The sequence below is a fragment of the Ovis canadensis genome, chromosome 3 (assembly GCF_042477335.2).
Source record: "Ovis canadensis isolate MfBH-ARS-UI-01 breed Bighorn chromosome 3, ARS-UI_OviCan_v2, whole genome shotgun sequence".
NCBI classification, from domain to species: Eukaryota; Metazoa; Chordata; class Mammalia; order Artiodactyla; family Bovidae; genus Ovis; species Ovis canadensis.
In genome coordinates this window covers 76,401,916-76,418,640 of record NC_091247.1, presented here as the reverse complement: position 1 = coordinate 76,418,640, position 16,725 = coordinate 76,401,916, and positions in this window count along the sequence as shown.

Sequence of the window (16,725 nt, the reverse complement as noted above, 5' to 3'; positions counted from 1 at the left end):
TTTTCCAGGCAAGAGTACTGGAGTGGGGTGCCATTGCCTTATCTATAAAAAGGGATGTTAGATTTTTCACAGAACTAGAACAAATAATTTCAAGATTTGTATGGAAATACAAAAAACCTCGAATAGCCAAAGCAATCTTGAGAAAGAAGAATGGAACGGGAGGAATCAACTTGCCTGACTTCAGGCTCTACTACAAAGCCACAGTCATCAAGACAGTATGGTACTGGCACAAAGACAGACATATAGATCAATGGAACAAAATAGAAAGCCCAGAGATAAATCCACACACATATGGACACCTTATCTTTGACAAAGGAGGCAAGAATATACAATGGAGTAAAGACAATCTCTTTAACAAGTGGTGCTGGGAAAACTGGTCAACCACTTGTAAAAGAATGAAACTAGATCACTTTCTAACACCGTACACAAAAATAAACTCAAAATGGATTAAAGATCTAAATGTAAGATCAGAAACTATAAAACTCCTAGAGGAGAATATAGGCAAAACACTCTCAGACATAAATCACAGCAGGATCCTCTATGATCCACCTCCCAGAATTCTGGAAATAAAAGCAAAAATAAACAAATGGGATCTAATTAAAATTAAAAGCTTCTGCACAACAAAGGAAAATATAAGCAAGGTGAAAAGACAGCCTTCTGAATGGGAGAAAATAATAGCAAATGAAGCAACTGACAAACAACTAATCTCAAAAATATACAAGCAACTTCTGCAGCTCAATTCCAGAAAAATAAACGACCCAATCAAAAAATGGGCCAAAGAACTAAATAGACATTTCTCCAAAGAAGACATACAGATGGCTAACAAACACATGAAAAGATGCTCAACATCACTCATTATTAGAGAAATGCAAATCAAAACCACAATGAGGTACCACTTCACACCAGTCAGAATGTCTGCGATCCAAAAATCTGCAAGCAATAAATGCTGGAGAGGGTGTGGAGAAAAGGGAACCCTCTTACACTATTGGTGGGAATGCAAACTAGTAACAGCCACTTTGGAGAACAGTGTGGAGATTCCTTAAAAAATTGCAAATAGCACTACCTTATGACCCAGCAATCCCACTGCTGGGCATACACACCGAGGAAACCAGAACTGAAAGAGACACATGTACCCCAATGTTCATCGCAGCACTGTTTATAATAGCCAGGACATGGAAACAACCTAGATGTCCATCAGCAGATGAATGGATAAGAAAGCTGTGGTACATATACACAATGGGATATTACTCAGCCGTTAGAAAGAATACATTTGAATCAGTTCTGATGAGATAGATGAAACGGGGGCCTATTACATAGAGTGAAGTAAGCCAGAAAGAAAAACACCAATACAGTATACTAACACATATATATGGAATTTAGGAAGATGGCAAAGACGACCCTGTATGCAAGACAGCAAAAAAGACACAGATGTGTATAATGGACTTTTGGACTCAGAGGGAGAGGGAGAGGGTGGGATGATTTGGGAGAATGGCATTGTAACATGTATACTATCATGTAAGAATCGAATCGCCAGTCTATGTCCGACGCAGGATACAGCATGCTTGGGGCTGGTGCACGGTGATGACCCAGAGAGATGTTATGGGGAGGGAGGTGGGAGGGGGATTCATGTTTGGGAACACATGTACACCCGTGGTGGATTCATGTCAATGTATGGCAAAACCAATACAGTATTGTAAAGTAAAATAAAGTAAAAATAAAAACTTAAAAAAAAAAAAGGGATGTTAGAACTAAAAGGTGTCAGGCAGGGCCTCACATGGTGAATAGAGGACATTTGATGATTCAGGGTGTGGTTCTTTCTTCTCTAATCACTCATTCAATTCATTCAGCTAATTAAAAAAGAATAATTTAAAAAGCTGATCATGTGCTAAGATATCAAAGTCAAGTGTGGTCCTTGCTCTCAAATTTGCAGTCTGGTTGGGGGCACAGTTAAAAAACCACACCAAAAAAAAAAAAATTAAAAACAAAAAAAAAAACACACCAACAACTGAGGTGTCATGTGGTCAGTGCTGTGATAGGGGCAGGCATACAGAGCTTTGAGAACACACTGACAGGGAGGGAGGTGTTTGTGAGTGGAGTTTTGAAGGCTACCTCTTTGATTCACCTATTGGATAAATTTCCCTGATAATCCAGACTGGCCTCTTGCTATTGATTCCTGACATTTAGCTCCAGTAATCTTGCGACATCGAGGGGGAGAAAAAAGTAAACTACAGGCATACTTCATTTTATTGTTCTTTGCTTTAGTGTGTTTCACAGATACTGCATTTTCTTGCAAATTGAAGGTTTGTAGCAACTCTGCATTGTCAAATGATGATTATCATTTCTTAGCAATAACGTCTTTTTTAATTAAGGTGTGCACATTGTTTTTCTTAGATGTAATGCTATTGCACATTTAATAAACTACAGTATAACAGTGCAAACATAGCTTTCACATGTACCTAGTTAACCACCAAATTCGTGTGACTCACTTTATTGTGATATTTGCTTTATTGCAGTGATCTGGAACCAAACCCACAGTATATCCAAGGTATGACTGTAGAGGGAAGTGAGGTCAGCCTAGGACCTAGAATCATCATTCTTACTGGATTGGGAGCAGGAGGAAATCCAGCTGGATGGGTGGCAAGTCACAGACCATGCCCAGGCCAGCTTCAGGGAGGTCCAACAAGAGATGAAGGATAAAAAGAGAAGGAACAGGGGAGTAAGGAATACTTGGAAATCCAGGAATATGGCTAGAAAAATCATAGTTCATATCTGTGGTGAGACAGGGAGGGTTGGAGAGAGTACAGAGGCAGCACTGGCAACATCAAGGCATGGACTCATTTTTAGAAGGCCTGAGATCCTGGGTGGGCCAGGTATCAGCGGCAAGGAAACTCGTTGCTCCAACACAATGAATATCCAGTCAATAAAAGAGGGCACTGAACAAAGCAGGACAGGTGGTAGGGAAGGGTTGAGGGTCACCTGAGGGTTCAACTAGAGTTTCTTTCATTTCTCCAAACCGAAGCCAGTTTGGTCCTGCAGAGCTTGCAAGGAGAAGCCACTTGGTTCGACTCTGGGGAGAATGGAGAATCTGAGTTGAGGAACCAGGAGGTTCTGACACCACCGTGAGTGCTTCATCCTTCCAAATTCCCAATTTAAGCTCCTCTTGAATGGCAACTACTTTTGGAAAGGGTAACCCATTAAATCCCTCTGTGTGAATGAGTTTATCAGATGTCTTCCAACCTGTCGGAAAGAACCTAATAATTTGAGAGCACTGGGTGCTTGGGAAAGAGTGAACATAAAAAGGTGGGTGGGGAAGGAAAGATACTGAAAGGGAAATCACAGGCCTCAGAGATAAGTTTATTGACTTCCGTTTTGCTGACTACCAGCTCTGCCTGTGGTGTCTTGGCATCATTTAGGAGTTCAAAGATAGGCTCCACCCAGCTGAGAGCTGTTGGGTATAGCTGTCTTGTATATACAATGCCATGTAATGACTGGTTGGGGTTAATCAAATATAATGCCCAACCCAGATCTATTAAATTTTATCACAAAAAGAGGCTTTAATCAGTCTTTTATCAGCTTGGTGTTCTGGCCTAAGAGACTGCTTTTGTTTGCCCATATAAGAGACAATGGGAGAGCCAGGATCAGCCTGCTCTCTGGAGTACAACAAGCGAATTGTCCACAAACAACAGATCATTCAAGGCCATGGGAGAGGAAAGGCTGCATGAATCTACAAAAGTTTTCACTGTTAGTGGTCACGGCCTTGAGTGTTTAAATTCAGACCACATTCCCGCTAGAGCTTCCAAAATATAGGGAGGATGGGAACAAAGAGACTCCAGTGTGTTCCTTGTAAGTCTATCTGGCCTTGGCCCTCTGCAGGACATTCTTGCTTGCTGCTTGCTGAAAGGGGAAAGGAAAACTGACATTTGGTTCTCTGACTAAGCAAAGCCCAGATCTCCTGAGGGTTAGATGTGATTCACCGGCTAGTAATTAATGTGATGAGTGTAGGTTCTCTGCCAACTGCACATGTCCCTCTGCCCAAGCACCTCTTGGACTATAGAAAGGACAGAAGGAGAAGGGAGATAAAAGGCAGTAAAAAAGGGAGATAAAAGAGAGGACCCTGCACTGACCCAAAAGTGAGAATAACATTAAAGCCACCCAGTCAATTTTGTTCAACAAATATTTGAATACTTTCTAGGAGCAGGCTGAGACACACCCAGGTAGAGAAACAAACACACAAATAAAACATCTACCTTTTCTGCTTGGAATTGGAGGATGTTACAGTTGGCAGGGCCTCAGATCTTCCTTTGTATTGTTTTGGTCTTCAAAAGATGTCATGGTTTTTTTTTTTTTTTTTTTTTTTTTTAATGCTGAGAAACACAGCCACATCCCATAGCAGTAACCTCAAATTCTGAGGTAAGACCATGGGGCGGCTGTGGCAATGTCATGTGTCACTGGGGAAAGAAGGCTTCAGAATTATTGATCTAGTCTGACCTGGGCATCTCACTGGTGCAGAAATGGAAGTTCCAAGAAACAATCTGGATTGTCCAAGGCTACTGAGCTACTTAGTAACAGAGAGGGAATTAGAATCCATATCTTCCAATGCCCAATGCAGAACCAAATCCATTGTACCACAAAGTTTCTCCACTCAAGCTTCCTGGAAGATGCAAGTCCTGAAGACCTTCAGCAAATTATTGAGTATCTTGACCTACTGTATAGATCTACTGTATAGCTGTTCCTCACCTACGTGTGGCCCATTAGCTGCCAAATTTTAGTGCCATCACTTCTGCTTATCAAGAGTTTAAATTTAACCAAGATGTCCCCTTCTGCTCTATATGGAACGTTGTTTGGGATTAGAAATATGTAAAGAAATAAGAGGAAGAACAAAAGGACTTAGACTGACAACAAAGAAAAAAGAGTAAACCTTTGCCCATAGGACCAAACCTGTGGCTGCTCGGCTTCATATTAGTGTGGAGGCAGGGGTGGCAGATGCCTACCTTGGTTTTGACTAGAGCAGTGTTCAGATATGTTCGGGAGTTGATAGAGATAGGAGGAATTCCTGTAACCATGTGGGTGTGAGACCTGGGAGTAATTCTATTTTTGGAAGGTTTACTGGATATATGCATCTGAAGATGAAATGAATACCGCCCAGTTAGATGGCTTTTAGGGAACAGGATGAAAGAGAGACGAGAAAGGGACCAGGGGAAAATGAGAGTTGTTCTGTGAATTGTGAGAGGTGCCAGCAGTCAGAAGTATTTTTCCATTTTCATTTGTCATCCATGGTGGCTGACCCATGCTTTGTGCTTTGAAATCATTCTGCTTCCCTAAAGATATTTTGAGCTGTAATTGCAGATTTCCATTTTAGTTTCTTTCTCTCTCTCTTTCTGTTCTAGACAATCAGTTCAAAGTCCTTCCTCAGGCACTATACAAAATGCCTTTGCAGAGCTGATGAAGGTATGTGGTGTGGCCCGTGTGAATTTATCAATTTTTTTCTGCCTGTAATAGGAGTGGTAGGAGTGGTTATGGAAAAGTGCTTATTAGCTAAATTGGATCAACAATTTAGGCTGGTGGGGCTTGTGACATAACTGCTTTGATATTAACTTCTTTATTAATTATATTAATTATGAATCACCTTGCACTGAGGTAATGGGACTGCAAGCTTTCTGTTTTCTTTCAGATTTCAATAGTAACGCTGCCTTGAGTTCTTTACTTATGTTCCTGGCAATTATGCGCTATCCCAAAACATAAACACAATTTTCTCTTTTGAAATCATTATGCAAGGAGTGTCATGTGAAAGTTGCTGTTACTTAAAATATATTCTTGTAAAATAAATAAAGGGGAGCTCTTCTATTCATAAGACCATCAAGAAGCTGTTATTAAAACTCTTAATAGAAAAAACTATGCTGTCCACTCTGTTTTCCTTTTTTTGTTCTTTTCTCCTTCCCCCCCAAAAGATAACCCTTTAGGATATTTTTAACTAAAAAGGGAGAAAACCAAACAAAAGAACAAAAATTTTTTTATTGTTTTGACTATGGTTGTTAAAATGCGGCCTATAGGAAAAACAGAATTTAAAAAAATTACCACATGCACTTCACCTCACATAATGAGTTGTGAGCTTTCAGGGTTTACCCTGAAGCCACAACTCCACAGCGTCACCTCTTTACCTCAACCAACCACTATGGCTCTCTTTTTTAGAGGAAACATTGACCTTGAAGTCAGACTAGCCTGGTTTAAATCTATTAGGCTAAATCACAGGAATTTGCTGTTTATATATACCAAAGATGGTAAAAAAAAAAATGGCGGTTTCATGGGGGTTGACCCAGTAGCTTTTCAGTGGTCAACCTTCGGCTTATTGTGAGGACTATGGATGATGTATTTTAATGTTTTACTCATTCCTTTGCTTTCGGTATGCTCACAATACATGGTGACTAATACGAATTGCAAGCAGCAGCAAGGGCATTTTATTTCAAGTCAGTTCAACAAGCCCTATCCCTCCTCTTTATCCCAGGGGGCTTCCCTTGGGGCTCAGCTGGTAAAGAATCCACCTTGAATGCAGGAGACCTGGGTTCAATCTCTGGGTTGGGAAGATCCCCTGGAGAAGGGAAAGGCTGCCCACTCCAGTATTCTGGACTGGAGAATTCCATGCACTGTATAGTCCATGGGGTCGCAAAGACTCAGACCCGACTGAGCGACTTTCACTTTGTTTATCCCAGACACTGCTTTTGTGTTGGGAATACCTGGATTCAGTGGGGCAGATAGCTGGCATGATGCATGCAGGAATTTAGCAATATACCCATGAGAGAGGGTAGGATGGTAGGATGGGGATGAACTTTTGGGGAAATGGGGAGATGAGAGCAGCCTTTCCTCAGGGGAGATGCCTCATCAGGGTGCTGCAGAACAGACAGCTTGGTGGGGAGTGTTCCAGGCTGGCTGTTCAGAGAACTTCAGGTTAGAGAGAGAGAGAGAAAGAGACAGATAGACAGAGAGACAGAGAGAGAGAGAGAGGTCTGTAAAATGAGGTTGGATAGATGGGTAGGGCTCACAGTATAGAGTTAGGTTTTGTAAGTTCTAGAGATTTTCCAACTTTGAGGGGAACCCCTTTACAAAACTGCCATGTCAACATACCTCTAGGGGCTCCCAGGACCTGGAAGTGGGAAGTCTTGACATTTCAGCTTTATTATCTTTCTCCAAGCATCTGCCCCGGGCAGGGCCACACTCTGAGGGTCCTTGTTAAAGAGCAGGGGGTACACAATGGACAGCTACTGAACGATCTTAAGCAGGAAAGTGACATAATCAGATTGGACTTTCAGAGAAAGCACCCCAAGGGCTGTCTGGAAGATGGATCAGAGGAGCTTGTGTTAGACAGTTGAAAAACCTATTAGAAAGCTATTTTAATAATCCAGAGAGCCAAGAGTCTGAACGTGGCTGAATTCATGAAGAAGAAATTAACCCAGCATCATTCAGCAAAGTCACTGGTGGATAGTCACACAGGAGGCCTGGTCCTCCTGTTCCTGAGCCCTTCCTGAACAGGTAGCAGATGCTTTCAAAACCAGATTCTCCACCTGGAAAGGTCTTGGATTAGTCACGTGACCAGAGGCCTGTGACCACACAGGCACACAACTGGTCAGCCATGGCACTCTCATGCCCACCGAGGTCTTGTTTTTCCTCGTTTCTGCCCTGCCCTCTCACATATCTTAAGTTCTCTCACAGTGTTCACTGTAATAGTACAGTTCTCTATTGGACTGCTTGGCCAGGGCTCTGTACCCTGCTTAATTTCTGCCATGCTGTTTCTAATCCTCCAAACCTGGGGCTGAGCCATGTATTCCACCCACTCCATCCTCCTAGGAAAACCTCTGTTCATCTGTTCATCCTTTGAAATGTTCAAATGTTCATCCTTTGAAACCTTTTGCATGGGCATGCTCCTCAGTGATCCTTCTCTGGCTACCTCCCACCATTACCCCTAAATTCAATGACTCTCTCACCACCTGTGTATCTTCCACGTATTTTTATTATTGTATGTATTGTGCTTTATATTTATTTGTATATCTTTGAGGTTAGGAACTATGCCTTATACTATTTCCCCAGTAGCTCACACATTCCTTAGACACGTAATGAATGTGGGTCAATAGACTTGAACTGAATTCACTCCTCCCCTTTTAAAATATTGATAATACAGCACAATAACAATTCGGCCAGGGTTTAGCTGTGCCTGCCTTCTAAGGATCACAGTATCCCAGCCTATGTGAGTTTTCATATCTCCCACTGTCTGTACTTCCTGCTTCAAGGCCTCCATTCAATGGGTTGAACTACTATTCACCCAAAATCAAGCCTGAATCCACCACAATTTCATATTTTTTCCTGGGAACCTCCTGCGGATGGGCCTGATTTCTTCTGGCCAGTCCTTGCTCAGTCTTCACTTCTTCAGAGCCCATCTCTGAAGTGAAGATGCTTTGTGACCCTTCTGGTTGTGCTGTCTGGATAAGAAGGGGATATTTACTCCAAAAGCAGCCAATTCATGGGCTAGACCATATCTGTAAGGTAGCCCAGTGGGAAAAGCTTTAACCAAAGTGATTGTCTTAGTCAGTTTGGGCTGCTATAATAAAAAAGTATCATAGACTGAGACGCTTTTAAACAATAGAAGTTTATTTCTCACAGTTCTGGAGGCTGGAAGTTTGAGATCAGGGTGCCAGCATGGTGGAGCTCTGATTCATAGCGGTCATTTTCTTACTGGTTCCCACTCTTGGTGGAAATGGCAAGGGAGCACTCTGAGGTCTCTTTCATAAGGACAATAATCCCTTCATGGGAGTTCTACCCATGACCTAATTACCTCCCAAAGGCCTTACTTCCTAATACTGTCATCTTGGGGTTGAGGATTTCAACAGGAATTTGAGCAGAACACAAACGTTCAGTCTAGAGCAGGGATTTTGTGGGCCAATCAGACTGACAGATCAGGTAGTGGAGAAAATCACTTCAAGGAGCCTTCCCTTAGAAGAAGAACTGTAGATGGGGTTGTTTCTTTTAGAAAGGAATCGTTGCTTGGGTAGGCATCATGTTTGAGCCCTTGAGTACACTGCTCCAATCTCAACCTTCCTAAGTTTTTTCTGCTCTCAGTGGTGTCCACTCCTGACTAGAGTCACCTGAAGGGAAACCCAGAACCCTGTGTAGTTGCTCCTTCTATACGTGTATACCTGTGGCGGATTCATGTTGATGGATGGCAAAACCAATACAATATTGTAAAGTAATTAACTTCCAATTAAAATAAATAAATTTATATTTTAAAATATAAATAAATAAATAAAAAGAGTTCCTCATCTAACTTTGAAGAACTGTGATGGGGTCTAAGATTTTACCAAACTTACTGGCTAACAAATTATCTTGACACAGTTTCATTGATGCCAGCAGAAGGCAAGAAACTTAGTTGTAAACAACAAGAGACTTTATCACTCACAAGACAGAAATTATTATAGAATGACCGTTAGCATATTTACATCAGTTCCTCTTACACCAGGCCCTAGTCCCATGGGAACAATGTGCATGGGACCAAATGGATGCTTGTAAGCTGTGGGTTGTGTTACCATAGAGGGACTCTGCTGTAGCTTAGGTAACCTAAATCTTTTATTTTGGGCAGTAAATATGCTTGCTCTTTGCTCTGGAGAAAGACATTATTACACTGAGCAGTAAGCATGGTGTGGCCTTTTCTCTAGATGGAGGCACTATCTGTATCTTTCGTGGCCATTTGTTATATGAAACATTCTTGAAAAGATATTTTGAATAAAGGGTAATAAGCACCTCACTTACAAGATGTATAGAAATGTGAGACACTCATGGGGAGTTGTCTTAAAACTCTAACTAGCAGCTCCCATCCATCTGCGTACTGAAACTGACAGCTTTATTCCCTGGGTGATGGGAACCATACTTTCCCAACCCTAAACCCTCTCCTGAGCTCTAATCACAAGTTTTCTGCTCCAAGTGGACATCCCATCCAGAGAATTTCAATAATTAAATTTAAAATGTTTATATATACTGAACTTCTAGTTTTATTACCACCATTTTCCTTGTTTCACTGGTTCCAACTTTAGGAGTCATTTTAAAATTCCATCTTCTTCCTTATCCCTAATCATCAATCAATCATAAAGTTTTATCAGCTTTTCTTTAGTTCTTTTTTGTTTTTTTTTTTAACTCTTTATCTTATATTGGAGTAGGGCCAATTAACCATGTTATGATAGTTTCAGATACACAGCAGATCAGCTCAGTCATACATCCACATGTATCCATTCTCTCTCAACTCCCCTCCCATCCAGTTTGCAGCATAAAAAACTGAGTAGAGTTCCTTGTGCTATAAAGTAGGATCCTGTTGGTTATCCATTAATATAGCAATGTGTGCTTGTCTATCTCAAAATCTCTAACTATCCCTCCCCCTCCTTGCCCCCTGGTAACCATAAATTTGTTCTCCAAATCTGTGAGTCTGTTTCTGTTTTGTAAATAAGTTCATCTGTATCATTTCTTTTTAGATTCCACACATAAGGGATGTCATATGGTATTTCTCTTTCTATATCCAACGTACTTCACTCAGTATGACAATCTCTCGGTCTATCCATGTCCATCTCTTCCTTCAAAATAATCTCAGTCTCATCCTCTTCTTTTCTTGGCCATTTATGCTGTCATTAACCTAGTTAGGAATGCTATTTTCATCCCTAGAATGGTCAAGAAATGTCCTCACTAATTTTCTAGATTCCTACTCTCCTTGTTGATACCTCTTAATCCCCTTAGGGCACAGTTTTGATCCTATCACACTCTCATTTTTAAAGTTTCAGCAGTTTCCCATGGCCTGTTCAATACAGCTGTCTAGACCTCTCTCCTAAACACTTAAGGCCTAGCCATTCTGACCTGGGCCTTGTCTCCCCCTACTCTGTTTTGGCTGCACAGGCATTGCTTCTTCTCCCTACTTGCCAAACCTGCCCAGGCCTGGGCTACCTCCCCACCCTTCCCTATTTCTCAGAGTTCTGAATCCTGTACCTTTGTAAAACCACTTCATCCCTCAGGGCCTAGAAGTTCTTCAACTGGTCCAGTCTGTACTCATAGCTTTTGTCTAGTTACACTTATTTTCTTAGTTAGCTTCATTTTGTCCCATGTGACTGCTTGACTGTCTTAGGTACTCACATAAGTTTTAAGTCCCTGGAGAAGAAGCGTTATATACATTTTATACCACTCAGTGTCTACTCAGCACTGGCTTGGGCAAACTATAGAAGCCTGACTCTCCCACTTGCTATTAACAGCTATGTGATTAGAAAGGTAACATCTACACCTCAGTTTCCTTACTTAAAAAATAAGGTATAGGGACTTTCCTTGTGGTCCAGTGGTTAAGAATCCACCTTCCAACGCAAGAGATGTGGGTTCAATCTCTGGTCGGGGAACTGAGATCCCACATGTTGTGGGGAAACTAAGCTTGCACACTGCAACAAGAAAAGTCTACATGCCACAACTAGAGAAGCTCCCATGTGTCACGGCTTAAGAGAAAGCCCATGCACCACAAGGAAGAGCCTGCGGGATACAACAAAGACCCAGTAAAGCAGAAAAAAAAGAAAAGATGTAAATAGTATCTATATCACAGGGTTGTTCAGGTAATTAAATCGGATAACATGAGAAAATTTTAACAAATTATCTGGTATATAGGAAGAGCTCAATCAATATTGACTATTATTATTAATCTTATAGTGAGATAAGTGAATAAATACATAAATGAATACCTGAAATACACAGTCCCCTTTTTTGGGTGGGGAGAAAGTCCAGTCTAATGGAGGATGACCAGATAACCTTGAAAAATACTTATGATTGCATACCACTGACCCATAGGAGAAGTTGGATGGAAGATGGGAAGTAGCATCTTCCAAAGGCCTGACTAAATCCTTGAAAAAAATGGATTATTCAGAGATAATTGAGAACATGATAATAGAGAAGAACCAATAAAGGAACAGTCCAGGTGATGTTTCTTGTCTCCTTTATGTTTCCAGGTTTCTCTCTGTCTCTTGGGTAAGTCTAAGGCTCTTGGAACATAGTTGGAGGCACAGGAGAACCAAGTGTGGCAACTGGTCAAAGAGAAGGAGCCTGTTCCCTGGCTAGGGGCTGGCAAAATTTTCTAGAGAGGACACATCCTGTCTTTCTTCCAGGGCATCACCGCCTCCTTAGATATGCCCACAGGCAAGCTTGATATGAGCTAGTACTGTGGAAAGTTGTCACTGGCTGTCAGAATCACAATGCTGCTTGATGGTTACTGCAAGAAGCAAACACTCACTAAGTGGCTGGAAAAGAAGACAAAGGAATTTTCTCTAAGAGTAGAGCATCCTCAATCCCCTTCCATTAGCAAATTGCTATGATCGTCATTTCAATGTCTTTCTATGTGTCACATACTAAGCCACCTGACAAATAGACCTCAAAATAACCTGGTAAAGTACATGTTACAATAGCTATTTTAAAGAAAAGAAGCTTAGGAGCATCAAGATTGAGTAAGTGTCTTTGGTCATGTAGCTCATATGTGATGGAGACAGGATTTAAACCCAGGCATGCCTGCCTGCAAAGATCTGGGACCATTTCCCCTCAATGCCAGCATATAAAACAATCCAAACAAGCTAGATCTTGGATTGCTACTCACATTTGCTTTCAGCCACATTTCATTAATTTCCTTTTGCCATTGATCAGCTATTAAGACGACTGTGCAAGTAAGATTAGCAAATGCTTTTTGAGGGTGGGTTTTCACCTGGAAGAGGAAGAGAGATGTTGAGCCCCTCAGTAGGGGTGAGGGAAAAAACTAGCTGTGGGCAGCTGAAGGCAAATGAAAACAAATTTGTTTAGCTGAGGGCTAGTACTCTGCATAGCAACTAAAATGTATTTTTGTATCTCCTGCCAGATGATAGAACTTCTGTTACAGTGCTTCATGTCACCAGTAGGAAAACATGGGCTCCTCCTAGAGCTCTTGATTCTGAATCTGTTACTACCCTTCTAAAAAGTAATGTTAATAGAGATAATAAAATGGAATCCTAACCACGGTCACTTTGCTGCCTGCATGAAAATATTGGCTCTGGAAAATGGACAGCCTGGTAGGAAACCAAATACATAGAAATACGTTTTGAGAATCATATTCTTGGCCTGAAACAGGTCTCACAGTAAGGAAGGTTGGCTGAGGCCAAGGTTCCTGAGATCAGGAAGGGGGAGAAGCTTATTTTTCTGCAGTCTCAGTAGAACAAGGCAGTCAAGGAGGGTGTATTTTGGTTTCTACTCCTTCTTCCAAGGGAAAAAGAAGCCCAGATTTGTCCTTCACAGAACTTGGGGTAGTTTGCCTTAACAAAGGCAGACTACAGACCCTCCATGAAACTGTGGAGGAGTTTCTTGTTGGTCCCATTCCAGTTCCCCTTCCAAAGGATCTCTCTCCACTGGGTATCCCAAAGCCCACTATTCCTGACAAATCAAGCTACCAGTTTGCTTAACATAGCTTCTGTATACGGTAAGATGGTCTGGATCGATGTCAGGTCCAATAAATTTGACCGTGCCACTACCTCTAACTCCTATTGTCTTCATTCCCAGTTTGTTGAATTAAATATTTGAGTTGGGAAATTGTTTTAAAACTAAATTGATCAGGTAAGTGGGTTCTGATTAACATAGATATTATTTCTGCTTTGTATTCTGATAAATGCTCTTGTGTTCCCCAAAAGATGTTAAAGTCCTAACCCTTGATAATTGTGAATGTGACTGTATTTGGAAATAGAATTATTGCATATATAATAAGAGATCTTACTAGATTAAAGTAGGCCTTAGAGCCAATGACTAGTGTCTTTGAGAGAAAGCTGTAAAGAGACATAGACACATACAGGGAGACTGGAGTGAAACAGCTGTAAGCTAAGGAATGTCAAGAATTACAGAAACTAGGGACAGGCAAGGAAGGAGATTCTTCTCTTGAAGCCCTGGGAGGGAGCATGGCCCTGTTGATACCTGGATTTTCTAATTCTAGCCTCCATAACTTGTTGTTGTTTAGTCACTGAGTTGTGTTCAACTCTTTGCAACCCTATGGACTATAGCCCAGCAGGCTCCTCTGTCCATAGAATTTCCCAGGCAAGAATGGTGGAGTGGGTTGCCCTTTACTTCACTAGGGGATCTTCCAGACCTAAGGAACGAACCTGTGTTTCCTGCTTGGCAGGTGAATTCTTTACCATTGAGTCACCTGGGAAGCTCCAGCCTCCATAACTACAAGAGAATAAGTTTCTGCTTTTTAAAGCCACCCAGTCCATAGTATGTTGTTATAGCAGTCTTAGGAAACTAGCACAAGTTCTTTCACTCACATTAATTTTCTTATTACCTATTGTATCCCTGGAGAAGGCAATGGTACCCCACTCCAGAACTCTTGCCTGGAAAATCCCATGGACGGAGGAGCCTGGTGGGCTGCAGTCCATGGGGTCGCAAAGAGTCAGACACAACTGAGCGACTTCCTTTCACTTTTCACTTTCATGCATTGGAGAAGGAAATGGCAACTCACTCCAGTGTTCTTGCCTGGAGAATCCCAGGGACGGGGGTGCCTGGTGGGCTGCCATCTATGACGTCGCACAGAGTCGGACACGACTGAAGCAACTTAGCAGCAGCAGCAGCAGCAGCATTGAATCCCCAGCACTTATCAAAGTTCTTTGCAATATGATGAGAGTTCAATGAACACATGTTGAAGGAGCAAGAATTGATTGTATGTGTACAATGTGTATGTAGAAGCATATTGATATATTTTCTGATCTACCTCAGTTGTTTACTACTGCAATGAGCCATGAGTCTATAAATCCATGCATGCAGACTGAATAAATAATACCAGTCATATAATGTACATATTTTAACTTAACAGCCATACAAGTATACAAAACTAACAACTGGCAAGAATTTCTACCAAAAAAGTCAAAGTGAAGTTACATTTGTTAATAAAAAAAAATAGGAAAACATAATAACAGATGGATTTAGCTTAAATCAAGAAATCTTCATTTTTTTTCCCAAATGCCATTCTTAGTAGCCTTATTCTCCTGGTTGTTGAAATCAACTCATTATCCTATTCTGCACTGGACTAGTAGTGAAGCAGACCCTAGGCCAGTGTTTTATAAAATGTATTTCATGGGCACCACCTGCCTTAGAACTACCTTATGAAGACAGAATAATTAAATAGTGTGGTATTGGTAAACCAAGAGCACCAAATACCATTGACCCTTGAAAAACATGTGTATTAGGGGTGTTGACCCTCCATAGAGTTGAAAATCTACATATAAATTATAGCTGGTGCTACATACACTCAGCTCCTCCACGTCCACATTTCCTCATCTGAGGATTCAGCTAAAACCTGTGCATAAGGAGACCTGCACAGTTTGGACCCAAGTTGTTCAAGAGTCAACTGTAGCAGTGTCACAGAAGAGAAAATTAAGAGTTAAACATGAATTCATATAGAAACCTAGAAAATGATAAAAGGGGAAATTCAAATTATGGGTAGTGATGAAATAAGGAATACATTAATCAATAAATGTTATTGGGGAAACTGCATAGTCACCTGGAAAAAAAATAAATTGCAACCAAATTCTACATATTTTTCTAGAATAAAGTCTATGTGGATTAAAGATTTAAATATTTTTTTAAAACCTATAAAGGTACTAGGTGAATTTACGGAATAATTTTTCATATTCTCAGAGTGGGATAAGTGTTTCAAAGTATAACTTAAAACCCAGAATAAAATAAAAATGAATCTAGTAACAGTTATAATTTGATACAAAGTTGTCTTGCAGAAGCTACCAAAGGCAGTCAAAGATAAATGACAAACTGAGAAAAATATTTGCAAGTCATATCTCAGCTTCAAGGTTTATTTCCTTAATATGTAGAGTTTCTACAAACTAACAAAATTAAGATCAAAAGATACAGTAGAAAAATGGTGAAAGGAAATGAACAGACTTCACAAAAAGAAAATACAAATGATTCAAACATATTAAAATATTCTCATTCTCCTCTCTTATGGTAAAAGAATTGCAAACTTAAACACCAATGAGATCTTATTTTGAGGTACCATACTGGCAAAGTCAAAAAGTTTGCTAACACACTTTTTTGGCTAGAGGTTGTGAAAACAATGGTGCTCATGGTGGTAAGAGTGTAAACTGATATAATATCTGTGAAGGGCAGTATCTGTGAAAAATCACAAAATCACTTATTTGGCCCAGTAATTCCACTTAAAAGAATTTATACAGAACAATAAACTGTGGAAAATTCTGAAAGAGATGGGAATACCAGACCACCTGACCTGCCTCTTGAGAAACCTATATGCAGGTCAGGAAGCAACAGTTAGAACCGGACATGGAACAACAGACTGGTTCGAAATAGGGAAAGGAGTATGTCAAGGCTGTATATTGTCACCTTGACTATTTAACTTCTATGCAGAGTACATCATGAGAAACGCTGGGCTGGAAGAAGCACAAGCTGGAATCAAGATTGCCGGGAGAAATATCAATAACCGCAGGTATGCAGATGACACCACCCTTATGGCAGAAAGTGAAGAGGAGCTAAAGAGCCTCTTGATGAAAGTGAAAGAGGAGAGTGAAAAAGTTGGCTTAAAGCTCAACATTCAGAAAATGAAGATCATGGCATCTGGTCCCATCACTTCATGGGAAATAGATGGGGAAACAGTGGAAACAGTGACAGACTTTATTTTTGGGGGCTCCAAAATCACCGCAG